This window comes from Microtus pennsylvanicus, chromosome 12 (genome assembly GCF_037038515.1).
Source record: "Microtus pennsylvanicus isolate mMicPen1 chromosome 12, mMicPen1.hap1, whole genome shotgun sequence".
Classification (NCBI taxonomy): Eukaryota; Metazoa; Chordata; class Mammalia; order Rodentia; family Cricetidae; genus Microtus; species Microtus pennsylvanicus.
The window spans coordinates 80019094-80034806 of NC_134590.1; the positions used below are offsets into that span (position 1 = coordinate 80019094).

The 15713-nt window shown below is 41.4% G+C and overlaps 1 protein-coding gene across 2 annotated transcripts in view; it reads right to left on the bottom strand.

Annotated features, from left to right (window-relative positions):
* The window catches only part of Aftph (aftiphilin), a 65976-nt gene extending 52322 nt beyond the window's left edge, over positions 1–13654 (bottom strand). For both annotated transcript variants that reach the window (XM_075944436.1, XM_075944435.1), the window contains exon 1: positions 13518–13654. The gene's annotated coding sequence lies outside the window, so the exon portion shown is untranslated. The remainder of the gene's footprint in view (positions 1–13517) is intronic.
* Positions 13655–15713: the final 2059 nt, after the last annotated feature.

The following is a 15713-nucleotide window of genomic DNA, read 5'->3' on the forward strand; positions in this document are numbered from 1 at the left end:
TTCAAGCCCAGCCTGGTCTACATAGTGAGTTACAGACCAGTTGGGGCTATATAGTAAGACTATGCCTCAAAAGAACAAAGAAACAAAACAGTCATCAGGAAAATGAGCATTTAACATTACAGCAAGAGGGCTGTGAGACAGCACAGCAGGTAAAGGCTCTGCCACAGCCTGGCTAGAACCCACACCAAGGTGGAAGAGAGGACTGAGTCCACACATGCACATGTAGTACACATGCCTTTCCTCCATCATACACACACACACACACACACACACACACACACACACACACACACAAAACTTTTGGATGGTTTGTTATTGGCAGTTAACTTTACATAGCCTAGCAAAACAAGAGAGGACACCTAAAAGTACAAACTTTCAGAGAAGAATTAAGAGAGTTTTGTTTTTTGAAAGCACAATTATATATACTCTCTTCAACACAGGCTACAAATTTTAATGCTATTCAAGCAAACTTTCACAGTCCCCAAACTAAGTTATTATGTGGAGGTAGTGAGTGCCTTTCTTCTTAGCACTTGGGAAGCAGAGATGGAGTTCTGCCTGGTCTACACAGCAAGTTCCATGGTAGCCTAGAGATACATAGTTAGACCCTGCCTTGAAAAACAGAACAACAACAACAACCACCAAAGACCTCTGTGCCATTTATGTATGGATGTCAGAGTGTGCATGTGAGCATGTGTGTCTTTGTTGTTTTTCCACTGTGTGTGCCTGTAAACTTCTAGGGATTCTTCTGATTCGGCCTTCTAGGAGTACTGGGGTTACAGATTCATGCTACCGAGTCTGACATTTATGTGGGTTCTAGAAATTCAAATGCAGGCCCTCATGCTTGTATGAAGCATTTTACCCACTAAGTTATCTCTCTACGCTCCCAAGCTGAGTGTTTTTAAAGATCTCATAATTAACCTACTAACTTAAAACCAAGAATTCAAGACATCAGGAATGCCAATATGTCATCAACTACAAAATACTATGCAGTACTATTTAAAAGATGTATTAACTATTACTACTTCCATGTGTTTTCACCTTGCTTGCGTGTGTGTACATGTGCATGTGTCTTCATGGATGTGTATGTTTCTAGTTTGGGTCTTGCTCAGGCTGGCTTCAAACTTGGGAGCACTATTTCTGCATCAGCTTACCTAACCCTGAAATTACAGACACATAATCACCATGCCCATCTTAGGTGTCAAGTCAGTATTTTTTTTAAGGGTCTACTATGTTCCAGCATTATGTGGAAAGAATTCATAAACTATCTCCTTTAATTTTTTTTTCTTTTGGAGATACAGGTCTCATATATGTTCCAAGCTGACTTCAATCTGACAGTCTCCCACCAGAGCCTCTAGAGCAGCTAAAGTCAAGGGCATACAACATCATTTATTTATTCCTTGTGTTATTGGAAGCATCTTAATTTTACATATGAAGAAATAAAAGCTTAAAGCTTAAATATTAATCTCAACAGTAACTGAATTAACCAATCAAATATTTGATGAGATTTAAAATATTTCAGAAATGACTGACAGAATATAAAAGAATTCCCCTTAAAAGGTATCTGAATTGCTCAGAAAAAGTTCCCTGAAACATTTACATTAATTTGGAAAGAGAAAGATAATTTCATAAACTCAAAGGATAGCCAACAAAAATGCCAAGAAGCAAGTCAGTTTCAAAATTAATGTACATATTATTCAATGTATGAGACGAGGGAAAGCAAGCACAAAATATCTTGATTCTATCAGCCTTAAAAGGCCAGACTGTTCAAAGTGACAAAGTTTTGATAATCCCGCTTTTAATATCAATTAAAGCAACACATAAAAGTATAAATATTATTATACAATGTCAATTATAACACGAGAGCAGCTACATGTATTTGCTGAGGAGCTAATTACCTTATTAAATAGCAGTTAAGCATTATCATTTTATATGATCTGGTTTTCAAAGAGCCACAAAAACATTTTTCATGGGCTAGAGATAATGTGTGGCAGAGTACAAGGCCCTAAGTTCAATCTCTAGCACTGGGGAAAAGAATTCTTTTAACTGAACATCTAAATACATGTACACCCATAATAATGTGTTTTCTTTGTATTTGGATGGGTTTCAAATAATAATTAAGGTAAATAGAAATAGTATGAATTGTTTTACATTTAAATTGTCATATTAACTGACCATATTTGGAATTTACTATTTTATGCAAACCAGTTCACCTTGAAACTCTTAATTCTTTGCCTTCATATCCCAGAATCTTTACAAGGACAACACATTTTAAAGAGAGCACAATTCCACGCCTCCTCCACAATCCGGTATACAAACAATCCTGGACCCTTCTGCCTTTCCTTCCCAGTTATGATCAGGAACTATGAATTTATTTCTTTTATCATTTCTGATGTCTTCTATTCATCTTACAAACATTCAAGCTTCTTCCATTCTGAAAACAAATCGGAACAAAACAAAGCCCTGCCCCTGAGCCTTTCTGAATCCCTTGCTACAGAGCCTCTCGACAGGGGCTGTCTCTACTTCTATACTTTCCAGTTAAGTCCTCAACACACCAATCTCTGGCTTCAGCCCTACCAAACCACGGAGTCTGCTCCTAGCTATTTTGCTCAAGCTCAAGATGACAATGCTGTTGTTCTTTCTGCATCCTCAGGGCCTGGCTCAAAATAGGAAATGAATACATGTTGTTCTTACTGGTATTTACTCTACCGACTGCTACTGAATACAGCACACCTCCCACAGGAAAAAGATTCCAGTACCTCGCCTCTGGCCTGTCAATGCTCCACCGAGTAAGTTAGAAAACATACGTGGTTAATTGGGGCAAGTGTATTCTGATGAATGCTGTCTGAGATGAGATGAATGTGAAAGGAAGCCGTTGTGCTACAACCTGTCTGAACAGACAAGCATCTTGTCAGAGGTGGTACTTTATGTGCTAGCGATACGGAAAAACTGCTAAAGGACAAAAATGGCTTGTGATTTCATTCAACACAACCCCTAACATGAGGACCTGCTTTGAATTGAAGCAATTACTCAGCATGTACAAAGGTGTCACCCAGTGTCACCAAAACATGATGCTGCACTGGATAAGCCAACTAACATTCACGCTTTTTCTGTTTCTAGCAATTTTATTTAGTACTTCATGAAAAAATCCAACTTGGCAAACAGCTAACAGGAATGGTTGACATACTTTGAAAAAAATTTCTTGTTGCATGTTTTAAATTCACATTCTAGTCAAGACAGACACACTGAACTTCACAAGACTAGAATACTGTGAGAAAAACAAACAAACAAAACCCTAACATCCGCCCCCCCACCACAAACTACTTTGTGACTTTCAAGAATAAAGACACCACTATAGTATGTAACTAAAAGTCTGGTCTTTGGCGGTTGCTCTTCTTACAATCTGCTCGCCACACCACAGTAAATGCCTTGTAAGAGCTACCACATAGAAAAAGCAGCAGCTATAAGAGTTATAAAACTATAGCTGGGTGAAGTTGGAATTCACTTAGCTGGGCTAACAGTAAAGAAAGTAGATAAGATCCTAGATAATCTAAAACTCACGAATATGGTCTTAAAATATGACCTAAGTAAGAGCAGATTTACCTTACCAATTCTTTTCCAGGTAATATTAGCTTGACTTTAAATTGTTCTCTTGCCCTTCATTGATGCAACAGCATTTATAGTAACAGAAGGAAACAGGAAATAAACTAGGCACAAACTATTAACTATAAACAATAAACTATACATACACACATACATACTACACAATAAACCATAAGTAAACTATATATGCACAATCCACAGATCAAAACACTACCACAATGACATTCCTGGGGGAAGATTATCAAAACAAAAGCCTTGTCAATAGTGCTTATCAGGGTATCTGCATGTAGAACACCAAGGCATACAGGGAGTATGCCTTGTACCAAGAACTCCCTGTACCAAGAACTCCATGGAAACCAGGGAAAGAATCTATAGCAAACATTTCTGACTGGTTAATCTTTCAATGTTTTTGTTTAAAGTTTTGCTTTAGCCTGAAATAGAGAAAGAAAAGAGAGAAAGATTAAGGGCTAAAGGGGAAAAGTTATTTGTAACTTACCAAATACCTATGGTTAGAAATGAATGGAAAATTAGTCTGCCATATAAGCAAGATTTTTCATACCATTTTCTAGAGAATGCCTTATTTTGATATCTAAGAAAATTTTTTAAAAATAGACTTATAATTAAATATAATTACATTCTATTCCCTTTCCCCTTTCTCCCTCCAACCCCTCCAATATCTCCTTCAATAAATGGTTCTTCTTTGAATATCAATTTCATTTACAGAAAGAAATGCAAAAATATATAAATACAATATTATGAATCCATTTTTGTTGTTTGTGTGTATATGATTTCAGGGCTGACCACCCTGTATTGGATAACCAATTAAGGGGCTCACCCCTCAAAGAAAAATTTCACCAAAACAGAATATACTCTCTGCATATACTGACTTGTTTAGTTCTAGTTCAATTGTTCCTTCTTTCTAGTTTTGTTTTTTTTGAGTCAGGGTCTCATGTAGCCCAGCACAGCTAGCCTGAAACTCCTATTCCTCCTCCCTCCACCTCCCAGGTGCTATTATTATAGGCACTGCCATACTTACTTGACATTCTCTTAAAAGTTGTTCATGACCCCCTAAACTGATTTTACAAACCAGAAATTGCTCCTAATCCAAGGTATAAAAAAGTATGTGTTTTCTTTCCTTTGTTTCCAATTTCTCCAATTCCAATTACTGCTTTTAGCACTACATATGGAGAGAATATTTTTATTTTAAATGTATTTATTTATCTATCTATCTAATGTATGTGTGCTCATGCATGCTATAGTGCACATGTTGAAGCAGAGGACAGTTTTCAGGAGCTGTTTTCTCTTTTACTATGTGGGTCCTAGGTCAAACTTAGACCATAAGGCTTGCCACTGACAGCCAAGTGCCCTTACCCACTGAGTTATCTCAGTAGCACTGACCAAATTCCTATTTGTGAGTTGCTAGATCTCCTTCAAAGTTTTTTAATTATGCAAAAATTCCTCCATATTGCAAAAGTGCCTTTAAAAATTCAGGCCAATTATTTATTTTTAGGTCTCATGTAGATTAGGCTATGATGCCAAAGACTCAACCTGATGCCAAGGATGATCTTAAACCTGATCCTTCTTCCTCTATTTCCTAGGCTTGAGCCACTTCACCCAGCTCAGGTAAACACTTTGAAAAGTAGAACTGGTTTAACCTTTTGGAAGCAATAGGCTTGGGGAGGAGGGGTGACAATGAACTGTTTCTAAGACTTGATCTAATGGGAAAACATCAAGACAGTAGTTTACAGACTTGTTCACCCAGATGGTCTTTCATAACATAAAAAACCGAAAAATCCAATGCCCTAGTGAGGTTTCAATTGTTGTGATAAATACCATGACCAAAACAACTTGGGGGGAAGAAAGGTTTCTAAGTTCTCCTTCAGGATTACAGTCCAGCATTGAGGGAATCAAGGCAGGGGCTCAGGGCAGTAACTGACACAGAGGCCATGAAAGAATGCTACTTATTGATCAAGGTTTACTCAGCCTGTTTTATACAACCCAGGACCACCTGCCCAGGGGTGACATCACAGTTAACTGGGCCCTCCCGCATTAATCACTAATCAAGATGTCCATCAGACTTGCCTACCACAGGCGAGGATGGAGGCATTTTCCTAAATAACTCTAGCATGTGTCAAATTAACAACTTCAACAAGAAGAAAGGAAGAAACCCAAACAACAACAACAAAGCCAGGACATCCAATTGTAGAGAAATAGCAAAATACTTTGAAACTCACTTGATGGCATTTTACACAGTCACTAAAAATCATGTTTAAAGATTGTTAGTAACATGGAGAGATGTTCATAACCTGCAGCAATAATGAGGCTCAGGCATGGTTTGTTTGGTAGAGTGCTTGCTTAGCATATGTGAGGCCCTGGGTTTGATCTCCAGCACTATATATGCCAAGCACGGTAGCACACACTTGTAATCCTAGCTCTCAAGACGGAGGCAGAAGGATTAAAAGTTCAGTCATCCTTGCTACAAAGCAAGTTAGTGGTTAGCCTGGGTTACATGAGACTCTGCCTCAAAAAAAAAAAAATCAATTTGATTCAATCTCAAGAAACAGAAGAGAGAGGTGGCAGCAGAGGAGGAGCAGCCCCAGCAGAGGGGACCAGCCCTCGCAGGCTAATGGGGGGGGTGTCAAGGGGGTCGGGGAATGCCCCGTTGCGTTTCCTGTGTCCCTCCGCGGACCAAGAACACTCTCCCCACTCAGGGTGGTCTTCAGGGACAGGACCAGGCTCCCCGTTAGCCCGCCTGTGGACCTCGCCAATAAAAGGTCTCCCACTCTGCAGGCCAGGCCCCCAAAAACCTACTTGATTTAGTTGTAGTGTGGCGATCTGCTCTCAGTGTGGGCTTCACTGTTTTGCTTGGACTATCCCGCATCCGCCGCGTCTGCTTACTAGACCTGGATGGAGGTGGGTTTTCCTTGGAACCCTGATTGCTCTTCGTACTGACGAGGGAGGGGGACTTGATCGGGGGAGAGGGAGGGAAATGGGAGGCGGTGGCGGGGAGGAGGCAGAAATCTTTAATAAATAAATAAATTAAAAAGAAAAAAAGAAATGGAAGAAAAACCAAATGTTAACAACTTTCTTTTGGAAGCAAACTGGCCAGTGAAGAGGAGACAGGAGTAAGGTGCTTGCTGCACAAGCATGAGGAGCTGCATTTGGAGCCAGGTCAAAATGACTCTAATCCCAGCCCAGAAAAGAGACAAGGAGAGGCTTGCTGGTCTGCCAGTCTAGCCAACTCAAGGAGCTCCAGGTGGGAGAGTTTGCCCTAAAACAAACAGACAAAAAGTCAAAAATATAGATTAGATTTTATATTTTTTTAAAAAAATAATTTACATACATACATATAAAACAGATGAACTCCTGCCATAGGAAGTATACCAGTTTCCCCCCTATTTTTCCATAGTTTTCTGTAATTTCGTAATTTTAAGAACCAGAAAAATATAACATGAAGTTAATAATGATTTCAACAAATCATCCAAATTATTTTTGGATGAACTGGGGAAGAGGCTGACTATGGTCTTGAATATTGGTTTAGGCAACTTGGCAAAGCAAAACATTCTCAACTGTATGCACCAAATCCCACTCCGTTGGGCCAGGAAGATAGCTGAGTGGGTAAAGGAGCTGCTGAGCAAGCCTGTGACCTGCTTTTGATCCCTTGAACCCACATACAGGTGGAAAAAGAGAACTCAATTATCCACAAAGTTATTCTCTGATCTCTGAACAAACATGATGGCATGAATACCTACCCTCCCCTACAACAATAAATAAATATAAAAGTTTTTTTCTTTTTGTGAAAAGCATACATATACATATAAATATATATAAATGCTTGGGAGAATATATGTTAGTTACTGTTGGAGGAGGCCGCTTTTTGATTCCCTGGCTGCTCAGCTCCGAAATAATCACACAGAAACTATATTATTTAAATCACTGCTTGGCCCAAACTCTAGTTTCTTATTTGCTAACTCTTACATCTTAATTTAACCCATCTCCATTAGTCTGTGAATCACCACAAGGTCGTGGCCTTCAGCAAAGTTTCAACGTATCTGTTTCCAGTGGCTCCATAGCTTCTCTCTGACTCTCCCTTCTTTCTCCCAGCATTCAGTTTAGTTTTCCCCACCTAGCTCTATTCCCCTATAGCTCTGCTATAAGCCCAAAGCAGTTCCTTTATTAACCAATATTAACCAATGGTATTCACAGCATACAAAGAGGAATCCCACATCACCTCCCCTTTTCTGTTTAAATAAAAAGGAAGGTTTTAACTTTAACATGGTAAAATTACATATGACAGTTATCAAGACAGAATTAAAAATTTATATCTACTTTATCTTTTAAAATAGCTAAGGAAAACTCTATTCTTCAACTCCATCAAAGACTCCAGGAGGATATAATATTACCTAAGTAAACAGGAAGTGCACTGTAAGCAACTTCCAAAACTCTAGAATTGACAGAAACAAGTTCCTAACAGGAGACTAGGCATGTGGTGACACACGCCTGTAAATCTTTTATCCGGTAAGGAGAGGAAGGAGGACTGCTGCAAGTCTGAGCCACAATGGATTACATATTAGGGACCAAGCCAGTCAAGGTTCATAATAAGACCCCCCTTTAAAACTACAAACCAAATCAAAACTGTAACAGGTCAGTTTTTTGTTTTATTTTATGTGGCCCCTTTTTACCTTTGTATGCTTTAAGCATAAAAAACATAACCAACTACGAAGTATCTACTTCACAAAACTGCTAGAACAGAGTAAAGGGAGTAACAACCATAATGAAACTTAAGGCTAATAAGGGGGATTAATATGAGAAGAGTTTACAACTCTGTGTGGGTGTATAGTAAAGGAGGTAAAGTGTGGCTAACAGCAATCTAACTTGATTGGGAAGAGGAGGAATAGTGAAAATGATTAAATGCTCTCGGGGGTAAAAAGATTTTCTTCTCTTTTTTTTCTCTGAGACAGGGTCTTCCCATGTAGCCTTGGCTGGCCTGGGACTCTGTGTGTAGACCAGGCTGGCCTCCTGAGTGCTGAGGTGTACAGCCTATGCCCAGGCAAGAAAGTATCTGAAGGATTTTACAGAGAAAACGGCTGACACCAAGGATGATACATGGAGCCACTGTCTGGGCACAGTTAGACATGTAATAGAATTTGATTAGAAAGTAGGATAGAGGAAGTGTCAGATAGGCTAGGACACTGGTTGTATGGACTTGAGTTTCTGGAAGGTGACTGAATATAACTTCTCTGAATTTAGCAATGGGAGGACTCTAGGTTTCAACTCAAACACTGGCCACTCTCATTATCTCTACACTACCAGTTCTGGACACTGTCTGAGCTGCATCACTGTACCCAGTTCCTCAATGAGTGCTTCTGCTTCTATTTTCACATTCCTATGGTTTATTTCCTGTACAATAAGTACATGCATCCTTTTTCTGAAGGTAGATGTGTATGTGTGTGCATGTATGTGTGCATGTGCCTATCACTGAATTGCACTCTCAGCCCTAACATATTCTTTTAAAACATAAATGGGTGGTGAATAATCTCAGGGATTTAGACCACTTATTGCTCTTGCAACAAGAAGACCTAGGTTCAATTTCCAGCACCCATATGATGGCTTACTACTATCCCTAACTGCACTTGCAGGAATCCAACACCCTCTTCTGGCTTCCTCGGGCACCAGGCACACAACTTACACATACGAAACGTAAATAAAGTAAAGCAAAACATGTTAACTGACATCTTCCCTTGGCAACCTTGCAATTGTTTCCCACTAAAAAGATAGTCTCTGGGATGTTTACAAAGGGCTTCCAAAGCTGCTCAACTGGCCTCTATCTCCGATCTGACCTCCTGTTTAGCTCTCCTGCCTGCTAGTCTAGAAACACTGTGTTACCTGCTGCTATCCTTTCAATATTCTGGGCATGTATTTATATCTACTATTCTTCCCCCATGGTTATCTTTACTTCCTGCAGGTCTTAAGTCTTTAACCCCATCATACATTAAGCAGCAAGACCCATCAATACCCTATAAACGCCATCTAGTCCATGACTTAAAGTAAAAAGTAATGCTCCTTTACTCCCCAAACCAACTCTTTTACATCCGCTACCTTGGCGCCTGTCCCAATCACAAACATGTGTAAAGTACGTACACACACTAGAAATCAAAGCTCTGTGAGGACAGGGTTTTACTGTTGTTTTGTCATTTCAGTCTCCCTACAAAAGGGCTTGACACATAGTGGGTACTTGATGACTACTTTAAGAATAACCCGAAGACCCTCAGCAGATAATCAGTTAAATAACTGCCATATGCTATACCTACACAAACAGAATCAAAAGGGGGAAATTTGCCCTAATTTACTATGTTGTTTTCCTCTGGGTAGTAATCACTATTAGAGTGCTTGTAAATTAAGGTCTGAACATACAGATACTTAGTTTCTTAGCAATTTATCTTTGGTTTGCCTTTACCTTAGCTATTTGGGAGAAGTAGCAGTGGTCAACAAGAGTAAGATGGACTATTGCATCTGTTTTCCTCTTTACACTTCTCAGGAACTCTTCCCATCCAAGTTTCTGACCTCTCTTTACCAGAGAATTGGTCTAACCTACTGATCAATGAGCCCTGAATTCTAGGGTCCACATAGAAATATAAACCACGTATGTCAAATAGGGCTGTTGAGATGTTTGGCAGCAATTTTAGATGAGGGCCCAGGCAAAAGAAGTTAAGGCAGAGAAACCTGGAAAAGCTTTAATTCAAGCTAATAGCTCCCCTACTTTAAAACTAAGTCAATACAAAATAACATTGTTTCCCTACTCCCTTCTGAAATCCTGCTAAAGAAAAAAGTGATACTTTGTTTTGAAGAGAAATGTTTAAACTTTTCATTTTACTGTAAAGCATCCCAAGCAATAAAACAAAGCCTGAGGAAAAGAAATGATCCCACACCCACTACACAACTGTTAACACAACTATGTTAGAATTTACTTAACTTTCTCTAATCAAGTATGTGACAAACAGTAAGGATCCACTTGAAAAGTCACGGGTGCCTTCCCAATCCTTTAGCACTCTCTAGTTCTCCAGAGGTTAACTTTTATACTTACTTGGTGGTTACTATTACACATTGCAATGCTGGGACTGAACGCAGGATCTTGTACAACATAAGCAAGTTTTCTACCACTGAGCAGAACACCCCCAGCCCACACATTTTTATTCTTGTGATACATGCCTCATGAATCCCAGAAAAGAGTGGTATAGTTTTACATTTTTAAAAACTACATAATGTTCTATTGTATCTTGCCTTGTCATTTACCAGCTGATTTGCCTTAAGAAAATTACTATTTTTGTGCCCCAGTTTCCTCTGAAAAATAGGGATAGCACTCTATATGCTACCTTACAGGGTTGTTGGGAGGATAAAAATAACTTAAATTCTCATAAAGAATATAGTATTTTTAAATTACATATATTTATTTATGTGCACATCTGTGCATGCATGAGTCTTTCATGGCACATATGTGGAAGAGGACGATCTGCATGACTCAGTTCCTTCCTTCTACAATATGGGTCTTGGAGATGAAACTCAGGTTGCACCAGGCTTGGCAGCAAGTGCCTTTAACCCACTGAACCATCTCACTGACTCAGAAAAACATTTCTTAAAGTATCTTGCTGGGCTAGGGATGGGGCTCACTGGTACAGTGCCCACCTAAAATGCATGGGGCCCAGGGTTCACGCCTCAGTAACACAAAACAAAGAGAAAAGAGCAAGTATCTAGCTCACAGAAAGCAGAACATATCACTGTTAAAAATTACTATGCAAAGCTGCACAAAGAGTTGTGATTTTGTCTGCGCACACATATGCATATACTAATTAGAAACAATCACCAAAATGACATATGTAAAATCCATAGTTGCTTAATATTTTCAAAGTTGAATTAAAACAACAGCAAAAAATTGAACTTTTGGCTGTAAAGTCTTTTGGGCTACATAATGAGGAACTGAAAGTGCTTAGAGAGAGAAGTCCTTTATTTTTAATTTACAAATTTTTGGAACCTGGGCGTGATGGTACACACCAAGCACTTGAGAGGCAGAGACAGGAGGATTAGGGGTTTGAGGCTAGCCTGAGATACATGAAACCCTGCCTCAAAAAACAAAAACAAATTGTTGGTAACATTAAATTGGAATATCAACATTTACTTTAGGTGATTCTTGAGGGCTTTTAAGTATCTAAATACGTTAAGAGATTGCTATTATGAGACCTGAGGGGAAGGTTGGACAGTCAATTTCTCAATGAGATGTTATTTAATAAATTCTTTGCCTGTTAGAATTCAGGAAAAAAAAATCAGTACTCAAATTTCACTGCTTTTTGCATCTAGTTTTTTTTTTATTAATTATAGCAGAATAGAATTTAAAATTATGTTCTATAATGGAATCACCTAGATTATGAGATTTTCATAGGCAATTGGATTCTGCAAAATTTATCAATGCCATTGTGGATTTATCTTTGCTTGACATGAGATTATTTTCATTACAGCCTCTAGGTCAAAATATCAGGTAACGTTCAAACTCAAGGGCCCTACATATTATCTGAGGGCCCTACATATTATCTGAGTACTAGTTAACGTCTTTCCGGAGCTTTTTTAATGGTTTAAAATATGTCTCTAGACATCAATAAATAACCCTGATACACACAGAAAAGTGACTAGATCTAATAATCTAGTAGGTTCTACTTGCTGGACTAGAAATTTTGATGCTGGATCTAACTTTTGATTCGAGCGAGACCTCTCCATGCATAAAGCAACCATAAATACTTTATTTTAATAAACACACCCCTGGAAATTGTTAAAAATGATTACTATAAATGCCAATATTTAGAAACTTATGAAAAGTGGTTAAACTAGGCTGATTCTATCAACGAATTAGAGTTGAAGCACAGTTCCCCCTAGAGTTTAGCATATATTTCTCTAATAGTTTAACCGAAACCAACAGTTAAATATCAAATCAGATTTAAACTGCTCCCGAGCCCTCGTCTCCCTCAGTAACCTCCCCCAAACAAAAACCAACCTCTGAGTATGAGGACGTGCCTCGTAGAAGACATTTATGCCGTGAAGTTTATGGGTAGAAGTTTTAGTTAAAGTGAGAACTCCGAAACAGAACCATGGCTCCTTTGACGTGTCCCCCCTCCCGTTAATATTTATATGTATGAGTCAGTTCTTTCCTCAGCCGCAACCGATTCAGAGGGAAATCACGCTATAACTTGAATAAACCAAGAAGGTGGGGGGCAGTGGGAGGTCCAACAAGTCTCGCTTTCCCAAGGGGAAAAAGACCCCACCACTGCTCGCCCTCTGTCCCCTGCACCCCGCAGCACCTGCCAAGCCGGGCGCTTAAAGAATAAGAGCTCAACTTTCGAGCGCAATGAGGGAGAGGACGCAAACGATTTCCTGAGGAGTGCCGAAAAGGTCCTCTCCGCAAGGGACACAGCTTGGAGCTGTCCCTGCCCGCTGGGGACATTCCGAGACCCTCTGAGGCGACACACTCCCGCAGCCGCCGGCCTCGGGCCTCCGCGAGGCAGCCAGTGTTTACACCTGTCACGAGGGGAGGAGGGAGAAGGAGGAAGCCGGAGCGGAGCCCCAAACTTCTCCACCGCGGCCGGGAGGGAGCCCCGGAGGCGCGCAGCTCGGCCAGGTAGACGCGAAGGGGTAGGGCGGGCCACGGCGGCCGGGAGGGCACGGCTGGCTCTCCTCGGCCGAGCTCGGGATGCCGAGCGCCGGGCCACCGCTCCGGGCGCTGCCGGCGGCGTTCCGCAGCCGCCGAGGGGAGCAGAGCCCGCGCCCGAGCTCGCAGGCCCGCAGCCGGGCCGACGCCGGCAGGTGCTCCAGGCCAGGACCACCGGGCAGGCCGGCTCCTCCGCAGCCCCCGGGAGCGCGGCGGCGGCACTCACCTGGCTCGTCCCGGACGGTCGCGATGGGCATGGCTCGGCGGCCCGGGGAGGAACTGGCTCCCCGAGGAAGGACCGGTTGCTCGGACGCTGAGCGGGCGAGGGCGGAAGGCGAGCAGCTCCCAGCCCTGTCAGCGCAGCGGCGCCATGGACGCCCACCCGGAGTTTCAGCGCTGCCGCGGGACCCCCATCCCACTACCCTCCGCCCTCTTCCGCCGCCGCCGCCTCCGCCTCCTCCTCCTCCGCGGAGACCCCCGCCCACTCCACACACTCTCCCATCATGCAGCGGGGAACCGCTGCCGCTGCTACGTCACTTCCGGGCGCAGGTGGCTAGGTCGGGGCCGGGCGCTGGTGGGTGCCGGGGTGGGGGAGGACACTCCGGGGGAATTAGTGTCACCGAATTCGGACTCCTGCGCAGGCGCCGTCGCGAGGAACGACGTTCGCCATTTTGGGTGCGGGCAGACTGCCTTTTTCTGTACTCATTGGAGGCGCTCGAGTGTGGGCTGCGGACGCCCTCCCTCCTCGCCCGCCCCTCAGGCGGCGCTCCCGGCGACGGACCCGAGCTCCTCTCAGCCCGGTTACTTTCCCGTTGCGCCCGGGAGCGGGTTAAGTCTCGCCTTGGAATCAAACTGCAGACTTGTGGAAACGGAACCAGATCGCCACTGGAAAAACCGGCTGGACAACATTCATCAGCTCGTCCTTTGCGCCCGGAAAAAAAAGACTTTTTTATTCCCTTCCTCCTCCTTTTTTTTTTTTTTTTTTTATGTAAGCCAACAAAAGAGGAAGCTGTTATTTAACAAATGAGAAGTGATTGTCCTACTTAAGACGAGAAGTCAGCAGGCAAACTAACAAATCGTCTTCTACAAAAATCAGCCCAGAATTGTGTTGGTGTTAGAAGACGGTCGTTTTTCATACATCTTTCAAATCAACTTGTGCGTTTGAGCGAATCTCTATTATAGAGGTCATAAGAGACTTTGTTTCCATCAGTCCTGAGCAGTTGATCTTTCTTTTTATAACCTTCCCCCGTCCTTTCCCATGAATCTGTTAGAACACGTGCCACTGTAAAACTCAGACTACAAGGCTGCACGATTATTATTTCTGTCTGAGACGGTGAACCCTGGGCTCTACCCTACAAATCATGAGCCCTGCCGGGTTCTCTTTCTGCCCACGTTGAATTATTTAAAATAGTTTCAAAACCGCAAAGCTCAGCAGTAACCCAAAGAAACAAGGACGGAAAACACCCGTCATCGCAGAAAACTGTCCAGCCCTTTGACTGGAGGAATTATACACGTTGGGAAAGATAAGGACAATAGCAATTCATCATAGTTCATCCTGTCTCCACAATGTGCTAGACAAATTAACTTGAAGAACTAAAATAGACCCACATTTGTCTCCTTACAGTTCAGTCGTTGCAAGATAACAAAGACTGAGTCACTTTAAATTGTAAAGTGCCTTGTGATTATGCTGGATTTTTTTGTTATTGCCCAGTCACTGAAGTGAGAAAAATCTATATTGCTTGTCAAATTTATTCCTTTTGTATTTCGCCCCCTGCTGGTGTAGCTCGGGTGCAAGTTTGGAAAAAAAATTGTGTGTCACTGTGTTTATTGACAGAAAATGAAAGTCTCTCTCTCTCTCTCTCTCTCTCTCTCTCTCTCTCTCTCTCACACACACACACACACACACACACACAACTGTATGTAAAACTGGAAATTAATTGATCTGAGACAAACATATGGTTTTTTTTTCACTTAATAGCTCTACCAAACAAATACCGAATAAGAACAGAAGGAAAGGTTTGAATGATGAATTTCAAATAATTTAACCAATCAAAAATGTTTACAACAATTTAAAAGGAAACCATACTTTTGGGAAGATTTTTTCCTGATTTCACAGATTATATGATAACAACTGAGGAAATCTGAATACATGCTGGTATTAAACATAGCCTTAGGAACATATTGTTAATTAGTAGGTATACTAATAAAACTCCAAAGTTGTACAACGATATACCACATTCTAGTTGTTTGAAATGTTGAATCTATAATCCAGTTGTAAACGTTTCAGGGAACATTTATACATGTATCCACAGAGATAAAATGAATACACCAATTGAGTTCGCTGTCGGGGGTAGATACACCAGTTCCTATCCTGCTCTGCTTTCTAGCTCTCTGCTACATAGACTACTTTGGTAAAGAAAAG